Genomic DNA, 19,490 nt, shown 5'->3' with positions numbered 1-19,490 from the left:
GCTCAAGCTGTGAAAGAGAAACAGTGTTGCAATCATAAACTTGAGTACCCCAGTCGTTGAGAAACAATGACTCAAGCGTGCCGATCCATTAAGAAAAGCATGCTAGAGGCAATAGACAGATCAAGGATAACAGGATAAAATCAATTACACATGCGGGACAGGATTAGGACCAAGGGAAGCTGATAATTAAGACCCATAATGAGCCTTTGTTAAACAAGTAAAACCAATCAAATAATAAAAGCACACCTCAAAATTACAAAATATTGTTAACTGTATAAAAATCCGTGCACTCACCAAGCTAATTTGTCAGCCACCCCAGAAACATGCTTCTGTTACTAAAGTTACTGGCAACTAAATAAACAGAGAACTTCGTTCCTTCCAGCCTGTCTCCATTTTATTTCCAGCATCTTTCTCCCGGATTGGAACCAGACCAGATTTTTCTTCCAACGATTCCTATATGCTCTGCCCCTAGAATAACTCCGGGGGGGGGGGAGGCTACACTTCTGATGGGACCGCATATGTACATGTGAAATCCAAGGCAGTTTGGCCTTGTTTCCCTAAAACATGTCAATCCCATAAACCAGTGAGGGCGAACCTTTTTCTTGTTGCATGCCAAAAGTGTGTGTGTGCGCGCATGCCAGCACCCATAATGCAGTGCAAACCCACCTACATGTGCATGCGTGGACAACCCCCCATGCTCCTCCTGTGAATTTGTCCCACATTGCACATGCGCAGGCCCCCCACTCATGCACGCCCCCACACATGCACTTCATACTCCCCCACCCTGTTAATCTGGGAATTTCTGTGAGCAAATCCTAATTTACTGGAATTGCATTTTTAGCTTAATTATATATATTCAATTAAATTTGAAGCCTTTTGGACTTCCAGTGGTGACATCATGGTGGCACGGAGTGAATGAAATGGGGCTCCATTTCTTTTGCCCAATTTTTCACATTTGGAGGCCCTTAGGGGCGAAGCTGGATCCTGGAGGGACCAGCAATATAGAGGGGAAGCTCGGGGGGTAACAGGGAGAAGAGTGATCTCCCATTACAGTAAGAGAAACCTCTTGAATCTGGCATGAAAGAGATCGGCTGTTAAGGTGGATCCAGAGGTGTGACAGCCTGTTTGAATGCAGTAGGAAGAGAAGAGAGGGAAGTAGCGTGAAATATCGGAGGAGATTGACGAACTCAAATCAGATACCTGATTGATCCTGATTGACCCTCTGAGATCTTGAGACCTACGAACTATATCCGCTGATAAGTGAGTCTCCAAGGTGGAAAAAAAGTGGTGATTTAGCGGTGGGAGCAGAGGCTTGAGAAGACAGATACTGATATTGACAGATCAAGAGGAAGGAGTGATTGAAGGTCTGAGTTGGTACTTCCTGGAAATCTTAAGGATAGACTAAGCATTTGGACTGGGATTATGACGAATCTTTGCAGTTTGGAAAGAGAATTCCTATAAGAAGTTTTGGATAGAGATGGTGAAGTGGAGAAGAGATGGTGACTGTGCTAAATAGGAGGAGGGTGACATTTTAGAAAGAAAGAGACAAAGAACAGCTGATGCAATAGCAATACAAATAGACAAAGAATTTGTCAGTTATCTCCAAATATTGGTGGACCTTATTGACTATAATTAGTGACCCTAAAGGAGATTTCTCCATGACACTTGGACAATGGACCATACCTATTAACAGTAAAAAAATATAAACCAGATATAACTTTATAGCTATTTTGTATATATGCTACTCTTATATCTATATACATATTGTTCTGCCCCAGCTACGGATCCCAAGAAGTGTAGCACACACACACAGCTCCAAAAACTCCATTTAATACAAACAGACCCCTTTCAAAATGCTACCTAGCTGCAGATGAAGAACAAGATAGAAGAGAAGATACAGAAAACATAAGCCAAGAAGAACAGCAATTAGAAGAAAAAGAGTCAGACCAAAATGTAAGAGAATGGAAGGAAATGGAACACCAGGAAAGAGAAGGTGCGAGGACAAGAGCGCAAAGAGAGACAAGAGCAAAGAGAGAACTGAGACTTACACATAAACAATAAACAATGTTGCAAAACCTATGGGACACAACTAAAACATATATCCGGGGCTTCACAATATCTTATGTGGCATGAAGGAATAAGGAAAAGAAGAAACAACAAATGGTATTGCAGGAAAAACTTAAAGAATTGGAACTTGCATTGCAAAAAGAACCCCAAAATGACAAAATTAAAGGAGAAAGGGACTTAGTAAAACATAAAATAAATCTAATGACACAAGAAATGGCAAAAAACCTTAGAATGGCAAAACAAAACTTCTTCAAACATGTGAACAAAACAGGGAGGTGGCTGTTGCACAAATTGAAGAAAGAGAAAGAGAAAAAACTAATAAAACAATTGCAAGACGAGAATGGGAACCTTCACTATCAGACAGAAGAAAAAAAAACATTACCCAAAATATTTTTTAAAAATTATATAGCCAAGAGGATATATCAGAAGAAAATATTAAGCAATACTTAATTGAGAGGGATCTGCCTACAATTCCGGATATAGCAACAGAAATGCTGAACAATAAAATCACCATGATGGAGATGAAAGAGGCAATTAAAAAACAAAAAAATAATAAAACACCAGGGCCAGACAGAATCCCTACATAACTATACAAAAAAATTCAAAAGCCACTTGGGACACCAATGCTGGACCTATATAATGAAGCATTAGAACAAGCCAGATTACCAAACTCATGGATAGAGGCATACATTACGCTAATGTTAAAAGAGGGTACAGATAGTCAACAGATCAAAAACTGTAGGCCAATCTCGCTACTAAATGCCAACTACGAAATATTTGTCACAATAATTGTGGAAAGAATTAAAAAAATATTAAATGAAATTATTAACCCTGATCAAAATGTGTTTTTACTAAAAAGGGAATTGAGAAATAATACAAGAATGATAATGAATGTGTGAATAGAATAGAATATAATAGAATAGAATAGAATAGAATAGAATAGAATAGAATAGAATAGAATAGAATAGAATAGAATAGAATAGAATAGAATAGAATAGAATAACAGAGTTGAAAGGGACCTTGGAGGTCTTCGAGTCTAACCCCCTGCCCGGGCAGGAAACTCTACACAACTTCAGACAAATGGTTATCCAACATCATCTTAAAAATTTCCAGTGTTGGGGCATTCAACACTTCAATACTATGAAGCCCATCCCGAGAAGCAAATAGCACTGATATTTGTGGATGCGCAAAAAGCTTTTGATAACTTAAATTGGCAGTTCCTCATTAATCAATTAAATATTATGAACTTTGGAGAAAAATTTATAGGGATGATCAGGGCGATATATTCCACTCAAACAGCAAAAATAATACTAAACGGGGAAATAACGCACAAATTTAACATAACCAAAGGGGTAAGACAGGGATGACCATTATCTCCCCTTTTATTTATCATTAGAAATTCTACTGACACATTAGGCAAAAGCAAGAAATAATAGGATTAAGAATAAAAAAGGAAGAGTATAAAATACAAGCCTTTGCCAACGATTTGGTTTTTATTATAGAAGACCCACTAGAGACAGGAACAACATTAATACAAGAAATAGAAGAATTTGGCAAAGTAGCAGGGCTTAAAATATATGAAGAGAAGACAAAGATAATACTGTGTTTCCCCAAAAATAAGACATGTCCCCATAATAAGCCCAATTGTGCTTTTGAGCGCACACGCTATAATAAGCCCCCCAGAAAATAAGCCCCCCCAAAAAACTTATACGCATGTGCAGCTGCTGTGCAAACAGCATGAGGTGAGGAGGCGAGGTGGGGGGGGCGAATAGTGGAGGAACATGCCCCATGCGCACCTGCCATCCACCCAGAACAGCCTTGCAGAGGCTGCTCCCACAAATCGTAGCTTGCGCGCCCCTTCTCTTAGTAGCGGCCGCAAAGAGTGGCCGCAAACAAACTCTTGCCAGCCCTAGAGGGAGGAAAGGGGAGCAGGAGAAGAAGCCCCAGCCCCCCACCCCACGGTGTGTAACTTGAGAACCAGCACCTTGGATTCTCTCTTTTAAACTCTTCCCAGCCATCCTTTTTTTCTCTGCTTTGGCTCCAGGGGGGAGGAAAGGGGAGCGGAAGAAGAAGCGCTGGCTTGGATTGCAAAAGTTTGATCACCTTCCTCTTGAAGAGCCTGCACGGCAAACAGGAGATCTGGGGTTTGGGTGAGCGGCAGAATTCTCGCTTCTCTGCTTCCACACCCCTCCCCAACTGCCACTCCCCCTAATGGGCTGAGATCACCAAGCCTGATTCGGGGAGCTGAACATGCTATTGCCGCTCAGGAGGAGAAGAACATCAGAAATGGGCTCTCTCGCAGCGCCTTCTCTCTCTCTTCTCCTTAGTGGCAGCGATGTGTTGGGCTCACCGAATCTGGCCTGCTGATCTCATGTGGCAGCGGCAGTGGCTCTGACCTGATCCTCACTGGCAACTCTGCAGGCAAGAACTGGCCACGCAGATCCTACTTCATGGCTGTGCAGACAGCTGACACCGTCCACTGCTCGGAGCTCTGGTGCCAGTACCCCTCCCCCCAAGTCGACAGGGCTAGGGCAGGCAATAGTTTGTTTGTGGCTGCTCTTTTGGCTGCCACTAAGAGAAGGGGCGCGCAAGCTACAATTTGCGGGTGGATGGCAGGTGCGCGGGGGGCATGTTCCCCCACCGTTCGCCCCCCTGCCCGCCTCACCTCACCTCACCTCACCTCACCTCATGCTGTTTGCATGGGAAGCAAATTAAAAGCTGCCACAATTGCTAGAGACAGTGGCCTGAGCGGAACCAGCAAAGCAGCTGGTTGGCGCTCCGGCACCAGTCTCCCTGCAGTGGGCCTATGTTTAGGGGCCTCCTGCACCTGAAAAATAATAAGAAACCCCCCCCCCAATAATAAGGCCAAGGCCACATTTCGGGGATCAAAAGAAAATAAGACCCTGTCTTATTTTTGGGGAAACACGGTAGCTAAGAACCTTACCCATAGTCAGAAAGAGGAATTGGAAGAGAAATTGGGAATTCAGATAATTAAGAAAATGAAATATCTTGGAATTTGGCTGACAGCAAAATGTTCATCTATAAAAAAGGACAACTATAATAAATTATTACAATAAATACAAAAAGATTTTGATAACTGGGAGAAATTACAACTATCACTAATGGGAAGAATTGCTACAATGAAAATGAACATATTACCTAAAATTTTATTCCTCTTCCAAACTGTATCAATAAAATTAGGAAGGAAATTTTTTGAAGAGTTAAACAAAGTAATAATAAAATTTATTTGGCTAGGGAAGAAATCCCGAATAAAATTAAAACTTCTTCAGGATAGTAGAAATAAGGGAGGCTTTGGACTCCCAGATTGGTAACTCTATTATCATGCAGCAGCCGTGACATGGCTAAAAGATTGGATAAATTAAAAAAAAAACAAAAGAATACTGACAATAGAGGGCCATGATCTGCAACTTGGCTGGCACGCATTTATCTGGGAAGGGAGAAACAAATCACACTCATATTTCCAGAGACACCAAGTGAGAGATGCCCTGCTATATATTTGGGAGAAAATCAAGAAAAACCATTATATTAAAATTCCAATCTGGTTGTCAACTATGGAGGCAATGATTTATCCCAATGTATTAGATCTAAATAAGATAGTAAGTGTTGCAATATTTTCAGGATCAGACTCAATAAGATTAGTAAGAGTTAAAGGTTTAAATATATTTCCTTTTATTTACAATAGGCATTCTATATTCACTGAATATTCACAGATAGAAGCAAGGAAAAGGGTGCATGTAGCTCCTTATATATACAATGGGTGGAGCTATATGTGGGAGTGGTGAATTATGAATACATTAACAAGTGAAGAATAAGTTAACCCCTGATACCCCGTTCATATACTATTTACACATTAGAGAATAAGGCATTTACATCTGACAAATCCCCCTCTAAATGCCGATTCGTTATGCAACACCAATTACATTCAGATTCAGGACAATACAAAACATACAACTTAGAAGTTAAATATTTATGTTGCTTAGAAGGTAAAGGCTTTGTCAATATGTCAGCTAATTGTTCTGAAGTATCACAATGCACTGCTTTGATAAATCCATCCTGAGATAGTTGTCTCACATGTTTAAATTTTATATCTATGTGTCTGGACCTTTGTCCAATAGCATCAGATCTAGATATTTCAATGGCTGCTTTATTGTCTTCATGCATAACAAAAGGCAAAGCAGGTTTTTTCCAAACATCTGAAATTAAATCATTAAACCATACAAGGTTATTTGCAGCTTTGGATAAACAAACATATTCCGCTTCTGTCGTTGAAGTGGCCACTAGTTCCTGTTTACCAGTGTACCGGTAAACTGGACAGTCATTTAATAGGAATATATAACCAAATGTACTTTTTCTACATGAGGTGTCTCCAGCCCAGTCCGCATCTGCGTAACATGTAAGCTTTGGTTCTTTATTGTCATTAGGTTCTAACATTAAACAAAAGTCTAGTGTACTTTTCAGATATCTTAGAATTCTTTTAACAGCTTCCCAGTGATACATTGTTGGTTTGCTGACATGTCTGGATAATAAATTGAGTGGTAAGGCGATATCTGGTCTTGTCCAATTAGATATATAAAGAAGTGAACCTATGATTGATCTATAAAATGTGTTATCCTTGAATTCGGGGGAAGATTCATCAGTATTTCTTAGAAAATCAGTTTGCATAGGAGTATCACAAGGTTTGGCATTGTTTAAATTGCATTTATTTAAAAGTTCTATGATCTTATCTCTCTGAGTAAGTTTGAATCCCCTTCTAGTCTTATTAATTTGAACACCAAGATATTTGTTTACTTTGCCTAGGGATTTTAACGAGAAATGTTCATTTTTTTTTTTTTTTTTAATTAGATTTATATGCCGCCCTTCTCCGGAGACTCAGGGCGGCTTACAGTGCGTTAAGCAATATTTAGCTTAGTTACAAAAGTTTCTCTTCTCTCTTTATGTTTTCCTATGTATAAAATGTCATCCACATAAATCAATACAAATTCAATGTAATCATCACCCTTTTTGACAAAGAAACAGTTATCAGCAGTGGTAGCGTTGAAGTCCATGGTTTTAAGTACTTTTACTAAACAATCATACCATCGTTTACCAGATTGTTTTAACCCGTATAAACTCTTGTTTAACAACCAAATCTCATTTTTGTTTGTGTATTGACTGTGAGGTGCTCTTACGTATATTTCCTTATCTAGTTTTACGTGTAGATACGCAGTCTGTATGTCATATTGAAATACATCAAGATTGAGTGCTGATGCTACCACTAGAGCTGTTTTGACACTTTCTGTTCTTACAGTGGGGGAATACGTGTCAGTATAGTCCTCCGGATATTTCTGTGCATAACCTTGTGCAACTAGTCTAGCTTTATATAGAGTATTGCCTCCCTCTAAGTTCTTAATTTTATATATCCACCTGGTACCAATAATTGTTTTATCTTTAGGTGCAATTGCAGGTGTAAATACATTTAATCCTTGTAAACTTTCCATCTCCTTTTTCATCGCTAATTCCCATTTTTCTTTTTCTTCACGAGGGAGTTTTAACACTTCCTCATATGTATTAGGTGTTGTTGGCTCACCATCCATGTGCATTATATAATCCTTGTATTTATTTGGCATTTGATTTCTGGTGTTTCTAATAGTTTTTTCAGGTTTACTATCGTTATCATGCAAATATCTTGCTTCCTTTTTTGTTAGTGTGTCTGTCTTTATTTTGTGTTGGCTATTTGTCCAAGTTTTGGTTTTGTTTTTATATCTGTTGATATTTTGCTTTTCTATGGTCCCTTTCTCATGGGATTTTGTATCTTTGTATTTATTTGGAAATATTTCATTAAGATGTAATTTAGACCAGTTGGCCTGTTCATGGAACACAGCTGTTCTGGAGACTATAAATTTGTTATTATTATCAATGAATCTGTACCCTTTAGTGCCAGTCTCATATCCCATAAATCTGAGCCTTCTGGATACGTTTTCTCCCTTTCTTCTTAATTGCTTAGGTATGTGTACGTCTGCAGTGACTCCGAATATGTGCATGTGTGCTAATTTTGGTTTCCTATTATACATCACTTCATATGGTGTCTTATTTACAATGCTGGACCAGGTTCTATTTTGTGTGTAATTTGAATAATGTAAGGCTTCTGACCAGAATTGTTTGCTTAAGCCAGCATCTTCCAATGTGCATCTAATCATGGTTTGTAATGTTGAATTCTTCCTCTCTGCAATCCCGTTCTGGAACGCAGAAAATGGACTAGATGTGTAATGTAACATTCCTTTGTCTTTTAACCATTGGGAGAATTCTTTAGACATGAATTCACATCCCCTATCTGTCATGATTTGTTTTATTTTGATATTGTGTTGTGTTTCTATGCGTTTGTAAAATTCTTTAAATTTTTGAAAGGTTTCATCTTTGTGTTTTAATGTATAAACAAATCCATAGCGGCTATAATCGTCTACTATTGTCAAGAAGTAACGTTTTCTATAAGTGATTGATGGAGTTAATGGACCAACTAAGTCCATGTGTACTAAATCAAAAATTTTGTTAGTTGATCTAGTAGATTTTCTTGGCCTGGGACTAGTTTTTAGTTTTGTAGATTTACATACTGAGCATTCCAAATAGTTTTCACAATTTTTTATTTTAACACCTTCTGCGTGTTCAGTCATTTTTTGTACTACAGGAAAACTGGCATGTCCTAACTTCCTATGTAAGATGTGAGCACACTCATCATGAATTGGCTTACCTATTTTTGGTTTTTTTTCATTGTGTGCATCTATGTGATCATGAGATATTTTACATTCATCATTATCACTGTTGCTAATATTTTCATCATCTACTTCAATACAATCTCCCATATTTGAATCAATGTTATGCAGCCATTTTTCCTTTGTTATCAGATAAGGTAGGCCTCCTTTAATCATCACAGTGCCTATATTTATTTTATTCTTCTCTAAAGTCGCTTTTCCTTTTGAAAAAACAATGTTAATGTCAGAATCTCTACTTAGTTTTATGGCACTTAGTATGTTATGAGGTATTTCAGGTATTAGCAATACCCCCTCTATTTTTCCTAGACCAGGCAGGGTTACATTCCCTCTACCTAATACTTGAACCTTTTCTTGGTTAGCTACCTTTATTACAAATTTATCTTCTGTAAATGAAGACAATATATTTTTGTTATTAGTGGTGTGATTGGTTGCTCCAGAATCAATAAGCCAATTATTGTTCTCATTTTGCTGTATGTTAGTGTTGTCTTGTTTATTTAACCCATTCAGTGAACCAGATTTTCTATCCTTTGAATTATCTCTGCCCCCTCTATTCTCTTTGTAATTTGGTGGGCTTCTATATCTATGTCTATCTATGGAAGACTGTCTATAATTGTATTTGTCTCTATATTCTGACCTATGTCTTTCCTTTGAAATTTTGGGGCAATCTCTTCTATTGTGTTCCCTGGATCCACAATTGTGACATTTAAATGTTTCATTATATTTTTCTTGGAAAGCTACTTTCCTATATGGTTTGTGTTCTGTGTGATTGTTAGAACGATTTCTCCTTGAATTGTCTTCTGCTATCAATTTATTGGATAGACTTTCTATGGATAAGTATCCTAGATTGATTGTGTCTAAATGTGACATAAAATTGTCCCATGATGGATCAAGTGAGTTGATAATAACACTTTTCATTGTTTGGTCTGAAATCACCTCCCCCCTCAAATGCAGCTCAGCTCTTATTTTGTTTAAAGATATTAAATGCTCACTTATGGAAACCCCTGGTTTTATCCTAGATGAAAAGAAATCTTTAGACATCCTTGTGGTGGTAGCTACACTATCACTGTGAAACAAATTAAACATGCATTGAATAATTTCTGAAACAGTCAGATTTGGCTTAATGCTGTGATACATTGCAGGAGACACACTAGATATTATTAAGAAAAATGCTCTATGGTGTAAACAATCTATTTTTATAGTCCAAGGTCTTTTTGGGGGACTAGTGATAAAAAATAGTAAGCTTTCCTTCATAAAGACAACCTGGAGCTGTTGATACCATTCTTGCAAGTTAATGCCATCAACCCTTAGCTTCGGGAAGTCACTGGGTAAATTTCCGACATTATTGGGTCCATTACTTACAACCTGAGGTAGTCCGTGGTCTCGTAAATGCAGAAAATTGCAAAACGGGGTGGGGATGCTCGCAACGAATCTGCGCGGTCTTCTCGTCAGTTCATGTCTTCCCGGGCCGTCTGCGTAGTCTTGCGCATGCGCGTTGTCCATTTCTTCTTTGGAGTCGTCGTGGAAGGTTCTCCCCATTGCGGCTCGCTCGTTCTGCTCCTCCTCGGACGAATCGGTCTCTGGTTCGATTTTGGGAGTCCTGACGACGGCGGCTGTTCTTCCTCTTCTTTTGAGGGCGTTGGTGCTTGCTTCGGTCTGTGGCGTAGGGCGGTATCGGCAGGGCTCTCTGGGTTCGGGCGTCAGCGCTCTCGTAGTCAGGATGGGAGCGGGCAGGTCTTGAGGCATTGGCTTGCTCGCTCGCTTCTTCGTTAGCTTTTTAGTAATTTTTAGTTTTGGCCCAAATGCGGCAAAAAGTGTTTTCATTGCTGATTTTATTTGGTAGTTTGTTGAATCACCTTCACTTTCTGATTCTGATTCTTCTGAGGTGTTTGAATCTTCTTTTTCATTTTCGTTGTCTGGTAATGTTTTTCGCGCCAGAAATTTTGAATTGAGCTTTTTGATTGGCTCTGCTTCGCTCATCTTGGAGGCCTGTTGAAACCAAGATGGCTGCCATTCAAAATTTCGCGCGGGATCACCGTTTTTCTTCTTCGCAATGATTTTCTCTGCAGTCATATCACTCACTATTTTTGGGTCTTTAGACTTTTCATTAGTGATGTTTTTCTCTCTCGCTGCTCCGCTGTTCTTCAGCATATCTTGGAGGTTCGCGATGAGGCTTTCATCATTCTTCTGGCTCTTTAATAATTTTAATATCTCTGACCTGAGTTCGTTATTCTCTGTCTCGATTTCCTCCTGGTCATCATTTTCATCTATTATTTCTTCGTCTTCAGTGGTGTATTCTTCGGATTCTCTCGAAATTGCGTTTGTGGATTCGTTGATTATTTCTTGTTCTGTTTCCATTTCTTTGCTGTAGGCCCTGGTGTTGGGCCTATCTTTCTTAGACATTTTTAAGTTTTTATTGAGTCAATTAACCATCCTCTGCTACCAGCTTGTTGCAATATTTTCAGGATCAGACTCAATAAGATTAGTAAGAGTTAAAGGTTTAAATATATTTCCTTTTATTTACAATAGGCATTCTATATTCACTGAATATTCACAGATAGAAGCAAGGAAAAGGGTGCATGTAGCTCCTTATATATACAATGGGTGGAGCTATATGTGGGAGTGGTGAATTATGAATACATTAACAAGTGAAGAATAAGTTAACCCCTGATACCCCGTTCATATACTATTTACACATTAGAGAATAAGGCATTTACATCTGACAGTAAGATATAAAGAGATATTGGATGAGCAGGGGAATTAAAGTCTAACCAAGAGATGCCAAGGAATAGAGATAGATTGGTGACTATATCTACAAATTCGGACAAGATACAAAAAAGACCTAGAACAATATGGCTTCTACAAGATAAAATATTACAGGGGACGGAGGAAAAAATGATATCAAAAACATATAATTATTTTTTAAGATTTAAAATGGACTTCCTGTTTGCTGCTGGCCGCCGCCAGACGTTCCTTTGGGATCGTCAGCTTCCACTGCCTGTTAGAGCCGCCTTCACAACGGAACGGCGGCTCGAAAAAACTCCGTTCCCATGAGGAAACGGAGATAGAGCCGGCAGGGGTGGGTAGAACTCTCTGCAGAGTCCCAAAAGTTTTTCTTTTACTTTTGGGATGGAGCGGATGAGATGCCCCATATCCCCAGCCGCTGCTCCGGGCTTTGGGAGACCTCTGCTAATGCAGAGCCAGGCGTCAAAAGCAAGCTTGCGAATTTGACAGATTACTCAAAGAAAATGTGAGCTGGACCTGTAATACTGAAGCGCAAGTATTTTACTTATCTTTTAAAAATTACTTAAGAGAATAGAGGAAGAGAAAGAGGAAAAAAGTTTCTTTTTAAAATGGCGTCTGCCGTGGCTGGAGAAGAGTTTGAGAGGGAAAGTTCTTCCGTTTTTTATTATTACAATGTAGCGGAATAAATACCACTGGCTACATTTGTAGACAAAACTCCGCTCCTGTTTTTGTTTTTCTCTTTTTTCCCTGGAGGCTTGAGTGTTGCTGGCTGGAAGTCTTTTGTCTTGTTTTTTTTTTTCTTCTTCTAACAAAGCCTGCTTAGGCGGAAACATGGCACTGAGGCTTGTGAAGTCAGACAAACAAATAGGTGGGGGGGATTCCCCCACTAAGAATTTAAAGCAACATGTTTTAACTCTTCAGTCCCAGAAACCTGATTTTAATACAATAGAATTTTTCTTAGAGGAGATTGAAAGAAGGGATGAGATTGTGAATCAGCAACTTGAAAAATTTAAGCAGGAAATTAAGGAATTGGTGAAATCCAAGTTTGACTTTTTGCAGCAAAAAATTTTAAAATTGCCAGAATTCATGATTCGGTTGGATACAAATACTAATTTACTAGAGTCAAAAATGGATGAAACTCAAGATAAATTGGACAATAGAATTCAAAAAATTGAAAATGATTTGTTAAATATTCAGGATTATAGTTCAGAAGAAAAATTTAAAATGGATGCTGACCAAAAGTCTGGTAATGTAGAATATCTGGAACAGAGGATTCAAAAAGAGGTTCTAAAGATACAATATAATTTCACAGAATATGCAATAAGACTTAGAGGTTTGCAGGAAAATAACAGAGATGACTTAAGGAAAATATCTTCTGAATTTCTAGCTGGGATTTTAAAGATTCAACCTGAGGAAGTGTTTTGTAGGATTGACAGAGCTTATCGAATAAACTCTTGGACTGCCAAGCAAAGGCAATTGCCTAGAGATGTGGTAATCTATTTTTCAGATAAAGAAATTAGGAATAAAATTGTGCAAAATTCCTTCAATTCTAATTTGCAATTGTATGGAAGAAAGATTTGGATTTACAAGGAACTCCCACCTAAGATACTAATGGAAAGGAAGAAATTTGGCTTTCTGGTGTCTGAGTTAAAAAGGAGAAATATTCAATTCCGGTGGGACGTCCCAGTTGGTATTATATTGAGATATCAAGGAGAAAGATACCAGTTAAATACTGTTGAAAGGGCGGAAGAATTTTATCAAAATAGGTTGAAAATGAATTTAACGTCTTCAGATATAATACAGGATAAGCAGAAGGAGCTGGAACTAAAGACAGAGACTGTACCAGATAAATTGCCTTTGGATTTATCGGATACCCCAGCTGGATTATCTACAAATTTGAGAGAAGTGCCATCTGATTTTAATGTGATGACTTATCAAGGCAAGGACAAGCATGGAAACCAATTAGAGGATATACAAGGGATAAAAAAGAAATGCGAGACACAAAAAATTAGGATGGAAGTCAAACCCACAAAAAGAAAACAAAAAAAGAAATAGGTTGTACAAAAATAGAAATTTCTAACCCAAGCAACAGTGAAGCCAGTGATTTTAAAATATGAATGATTATGTGAAAACATAGAGGAGGCGACATATTGGTCAATATCATCCTGAGGATAGTGGCAGATCTCTGCATTGCCGTAATTTTGGGACATGGAAAGAGCCTCAAATTGATGGTTTTGAATTATCTACTTTGAAACTTCTTTTTGTGTTGATAAATATATTATAATTATCTTGAATTATAAGGCAAGAGAATCACATTGGGACATGCAGAAGATCGGGTTGTTACCCAATACGATGATGGAAATTAATAATCCTGATGAAACCCACAATTATTATTATACGGAATACAATTATAATGTCACTCGGGTGGTTGTTTTTACTTTTATATATATAAGAAGATGTTTACTACTGATGGGGGCAGATATGATTGGAGATCTTGAATAAACTGTTGCATCCGCAAGCTATGTCACCCTATTATGGATGTTGGTTTTAACAATCCAGTGGAAAGACTTCAAGAAGATATTATATGGACTATAAATTTAAAGTTATTGTCTTTTCTTTTTTTATTTAGATATAATGGAATATATATATATATATATTTTTAAGTAGTGTGGGCAGTGAATTAAAGATATCAAGAATTGTTGTGTATGGTAAATTTGTAAGACAGTGGGTGAATAAGCTAGCTACAGACTGATTAGTTTAAGAAAAGGGATTTTTAAGTGATACATTTAGGGGAGTGGAGGAAATGGATAGAGTGGAATAAACGTTAAATTAGATTTTATGGGGAGCCCGCTTTGAAATGTTATTAAAGTAGGACTTATTGTATAGTTTTAAAGTGGAAGGTGGTTTTGAATTGTTGCAACAATGCATAGATATAAAACACTATTATGCTAAATTAGAGTTATTTTATAATAGTTATAGTATAATGTGTTTTTTTTTTTTTTTTTTTTTCTCTTCTTCTTTTCTGAAATGTATGGATAAAGGGGGATTTATAATACTTTTAGTAAGTAAAGGTCAGTATTTTGAGGAGGGAGTAAGTAATCTGTTATGAATTAGGGTTTTTTTTTGTTACGAAGAAGTCACAGGGGGGGAAGGGTGGGGAGGGGGGGCTAGGGAGGGGGGGGAGGGGGGGGAAAAAGGGGGAAAAATTTGTATTTGAAAACCTTTTCAATAAAAAAAAAAAAAAAAAAGATTTAAAATGGAGGAGAAAACAGTTAAAGAGACTATGATAATTTGGGCTAAAATTTTTGGTTATAACATTGAACTAGAACACTGGGAAAAAATTATGGGAGAAGAATTACAAATTAACACTGTCAGCATCCCACAAAGAAAACCTATACAAAATGTTCTATTGTTGGTGTTTACCTCCAGCAAGATTGGCTAAAATGTTTCCGAATAGATTGACGGAATGTTGGAGATGTAACTACAAACAAGGATCATTCTTCCATACGTGGTGGACTTGCCCAAAAGCAAGGAAGAACTGGGTCAAAATAAAGAATGGGATAGAAGAAATTACGGAACAGAAAATTGAGTTGAAACCAGAATTATTTTTATTGGGCATAATAAGAGAAAACATATGCAAAAAAATGCAATATATTATACTCCATATAGTAACCGCAGCTAGAATTACTTTTGCTCAAAATTGAAAACAAGACAACATTCCTTCTGACACAAAGATAATAAAAAAGGTGCTTGATTGTGCAGAGATGGACAAGTTAACCATGGAACTAAAAGATAGAGAAGAAACGGAATATTACAAGATTTGGAATATAGGGTACAATTGGCTAGAAAATAGATATAAAGTCCACATATAAAAATTATCTAAGAGTCTAATTAATATGGGAAAATATTGTATATATTTGTAAATATTGTTATAACTTTAAGTTTACAAAACACCTATTTCAAATAACATTTTTTTTATTAAAAAGTTTTATCAAGTATTACAACAATTTTTCCCATCCCTCCTCCCCCCCCATTCCTCCTCCACCCACCCCCATCCCTCATCCCCCCTCTCCCTCCAACCCCCCTCCCCCCACCCCCACCCCGGACTTCCCAGAGCAAATACAGGGTATAATATTTAACAAACATAAACTAAAATATGCTAACTTTCTATAATGTCCAAACTCCCTCTTGCTGTTTAACTCCTCTTTCTTCTAACAAAACATAATTCAAAAAGAAAATTTTGGTTTCATTCATAAGCTATTTGAAACTTTTTAGTCCGATATTTGTTTTGAATATAGTCAATCCATCTTCTCCATTCTGATATATATCTTTCATTTGAATGGTCCTTCAAGTATGCCGAAATTTTTGCCATCTCTGCTAAATTCACTACTTTTAATGTCCATTCTTCAATAGAAGGTAAGTCTTTCTTCTTCCTTTTTTTTTTTTAAATTTAATAAACTTTATTGTTTAAAAGAAAGAACATTTAAAAAAAAACACGTACAAGTTTCTCACAATTGAGAGACAAATTTACATATATAGTACATAAACGTCACCTATTAACTAATTTCCATTATTCTATATAAATATATATCTTATATGTACATATATATAAACATACAATAAAGTATTCCATCTTCTATACCTCTGACAGTGCTGTTTTTTGTTATATTGATTTCTTCTAAATTTCATCTCTAGCCATTTCCTTTCCTCTGGTTTATCCATTGGTACCATCTATTCCATGTTTCATAATATTTAGAGTCTTCCTTATCCTGTAACTCTAAGGTTAGTCTATCCATCTCTGCGCATGTATATATTTTTTGTATTAATTCCTGATCTGTTGGCAATCGATCGCTTTTCCAGAATTGTGCTAATACTAATCTTGCCGCTGTGATTATATGAAGTATTAAGTATTTTATGTCATTTCGGATGTTCTTTTTGATCATGCCCAATAGGAAAATCTCAGGTTCTAATTCAATTTCACAATCTGTAATTTCTCTTATCCATATCCTTACCTTGTTCCAGTATTTCTTAATGACGGGGCAAAGCCACCAAACATGGTAGAAGGTTCCCTGTGTTTTTCTGCATTTCCAACAGGTCGGATCTACATTTGGGTACATTTTCGCAAGTCTTGCGGGGGCCAAGTGCCATCGATACCACATCTTATAATGATTTTCTTTGTAGGCCACCGATTTTGTCATGCTGTAATTAGTTTCCCAAACTCTTTCCCAGTCTTCTAACTGTAGGCTGTGCCCGATGTTTCTCGCCCATGCTATCATCTGCCCTTTCACTAATTCTTCTGCCAAATCATATTCGAGTAAATATTTGTAGATTTTTGAAATTAATTTCCTTTCTTTAGATTCTAATAATTTATCCAACCTGTTTTGTTTCAAATCTATTCCCCCCTCCTCCTGATCCTTCCTATATCTTATCTTTATTTGTAAATAGGGCCACCAGTCTATTGCTGTTCCTTGTTCTTTTAATTCTTCCCTAGTTTTTAATTTGCCCTGTGTATCTAATATTTCTCTATATCGTAATATTTTTTGTTCTGATAGTGTATTTGGGTGGGTAATTGCTTCTATTGTTGACAACCAACCGGGGATTTTCATATAATGCTTACTTTGAATTTGTTGCCATGTACTAATTAAAGATTTCCTAATGGTATGATTGTTGAAATGTTTATATGATTTGTTTCCAGAGTTCCAAATAAAGGCATGCCATCCCTTCATTAGGTCATGTCCTTCGAGCTTTAACAATCTTTGATTCTCCAAAGTTATCCATTCCTTGATCCATAGTAAACTGGCAGCCCTGTAATATTTTTGCCACGCTGGAAAGCCGAAACCACCCCTAATTTTATCATCTTGTAATATGTTTAATTTTATTCTCGATTTTTTCCCCTCCCATACGAATTTTGAGGTTATTTTATCCAAATTATCAAAAAATTTCTTATCCAATTTTATTGGGATCGTTTGGAATAAATAAAGGAGTCTTGGAAGTATGTTAGATTTTACTACTGATATCCTCCCCAGAAGGGACAACTTTAGTTTCCCCCATTTATCTAAATCTTCTTTAATTTTCTGGACCAAGGGTTCGTAATTATCTTGTTTTATTGTTACAGTTCTAGCTGTCAAATGGATCCCCAAGTATTTCACCTTCTTAGTTGCCTGTAATTGTGAAACCTTTACTAGTTGCTCTACTTGTTTTGCTGTCATGTTTTTTGTTATCGTATTTGTTTTTTCTTTATTGATTTTTAGTCCTGCTACTCTTCCAAATTTTTCAATTTCTTTTATTAACTTGGGGGTCGTTTCTATTGGGTCTTCTGCAAAAAAAACAAGGTCGTCCGCAAAGGCTTGGACCTTGTACTCCTCTTTCTTAATCTTTAGCCCTTGTATCTCTTTATTTGCCCTAATTCTGATTAATAGATTTTCTAACGTTAAAATAAAAAGCAAAGGGGATAGCGGACATCCTTGCCTTACTCCTTTATTTATTCCAAAAAATCCCGTTGGATCCCCGTTTACTAATATACATGCTTTCTGATCCTGGTATATTGATGATATCATTTTTATAAATTTGTCGCCGAAATTCATACTTTTAATTTGATGTTTCATGAATAGCCAGTTTACTTGGTCAAACGCTTTTTGTGCATCCAGAAAGATCAGGGCTATCTGTCTCTCTGAATGCACTTCATAATACTCTAAGACATCCATTACCATCCTTAAATTATTTTTTATTTGTCTTGTGGGCAGAAAACCGTTTTGGTCTTGATGTATTTTGTTTTGTAATATTTTTTTCATTCTATTGGCAATTATATTCATTAGAATCTTATAATCTGTGTTCAGCAAAGAAATTGGCCTGTAATTTTTTATCAATGTGGCATCTGCCCCTTCTTTTAGTATTAGGGAGATATACGCTTCTTTCCATGTGTTTGGTAGTTTTGCCTCCGACAGGGCTTCATTATATACTTCTAATAATATTCCGTTTAATAATTCTCCGAATGTTTTGTAGAATTCTGTTGGTAAGCCATCAGTCCCCGGTGTTTTATTATTTTTCTGTCTCTTCAATGCTTCTTTTAATTCACCCATCGTGATCTCCCTGTTTAGTAATTCTTTTTCCTCCTCTGTTAATATTTGTACCCCCTCTCCTTTTAAGTACTGTTCAATTTCCTCTGTTGTTGCTGTGTCCTTCCCATACAACCTCTGATAGTATTGAAGTATTATTTCCTTCTTTTTCTCTATGCTTTGTTGGATCTTCCCCTCATCATCTTGTAGTTTCTGAATTATTCTTTTTTCCCTTTCCTTCCTTAACCTATACGCCAACCACCTCCCTGGTTTGTTTGCGTGCTCAAAGTGATTCTGCCTTATATATTTCAAATTTAGTGCGTATTTCCCTTGTTCTAATATATTGAGCTTATGTTTTGCCGCTATCCACTTCATCCTTATTTCTTCGTCACCTGGATTCCCTTGCAATTTATATTCCCAATTTTGAATTTCCTCCCGTATTTTATTATATTCTTTTTCTCTCTCCTTTCTCCTTTTTGCATTGTACGCTATTGTAAGGCCCCTTACATACGCCTTAGTGGTGTCCCATAAATTTTGTAGGGAGGTGTGTTGTTTTGTGTTTTCCTTATAGAACAATTCTAGTTCCTTTTCCATATATTTCTTATATTCTTTCTCTTTCATTACCTGTAAATTCATTGTCCATCTATTTTTCTTTCTTTGGTGCCCCCTCCAAATCATCATTAATGGGTTATGATCTGCCCAATCGTTTGATAAGATTTCTACAGTTTCTATCTCTCTCATTAACATACCAGATACCCATGCCATGTCTAACCTGGACCAGGACTTATGTGGATTCGAGAAGTATGTGAAATTCTTGATTTCGGGGTTATAAAACCTCCAGCTATCTATCATGTTTAAC

The sequence above is a fragment of the Pantherophis guttatus genome, chromosome 5, assembly GCF_059756535.1.
Source record: "Pantherophis guttatus breed Tessera chromosome 5, ASM5975653v1, whole genome shotgun sequence".
Lineage (NCBI taxonomy): Eukaryota > Metazoa > Chordata > Lepidosauria > Squamata > Colubridae > Pantherophis > Pantherophis guttatus.
The sequence above is the reverse complement of the archived record's forward strand: the minus strand, read 5'-3'. Positions refer to the sequence as shown.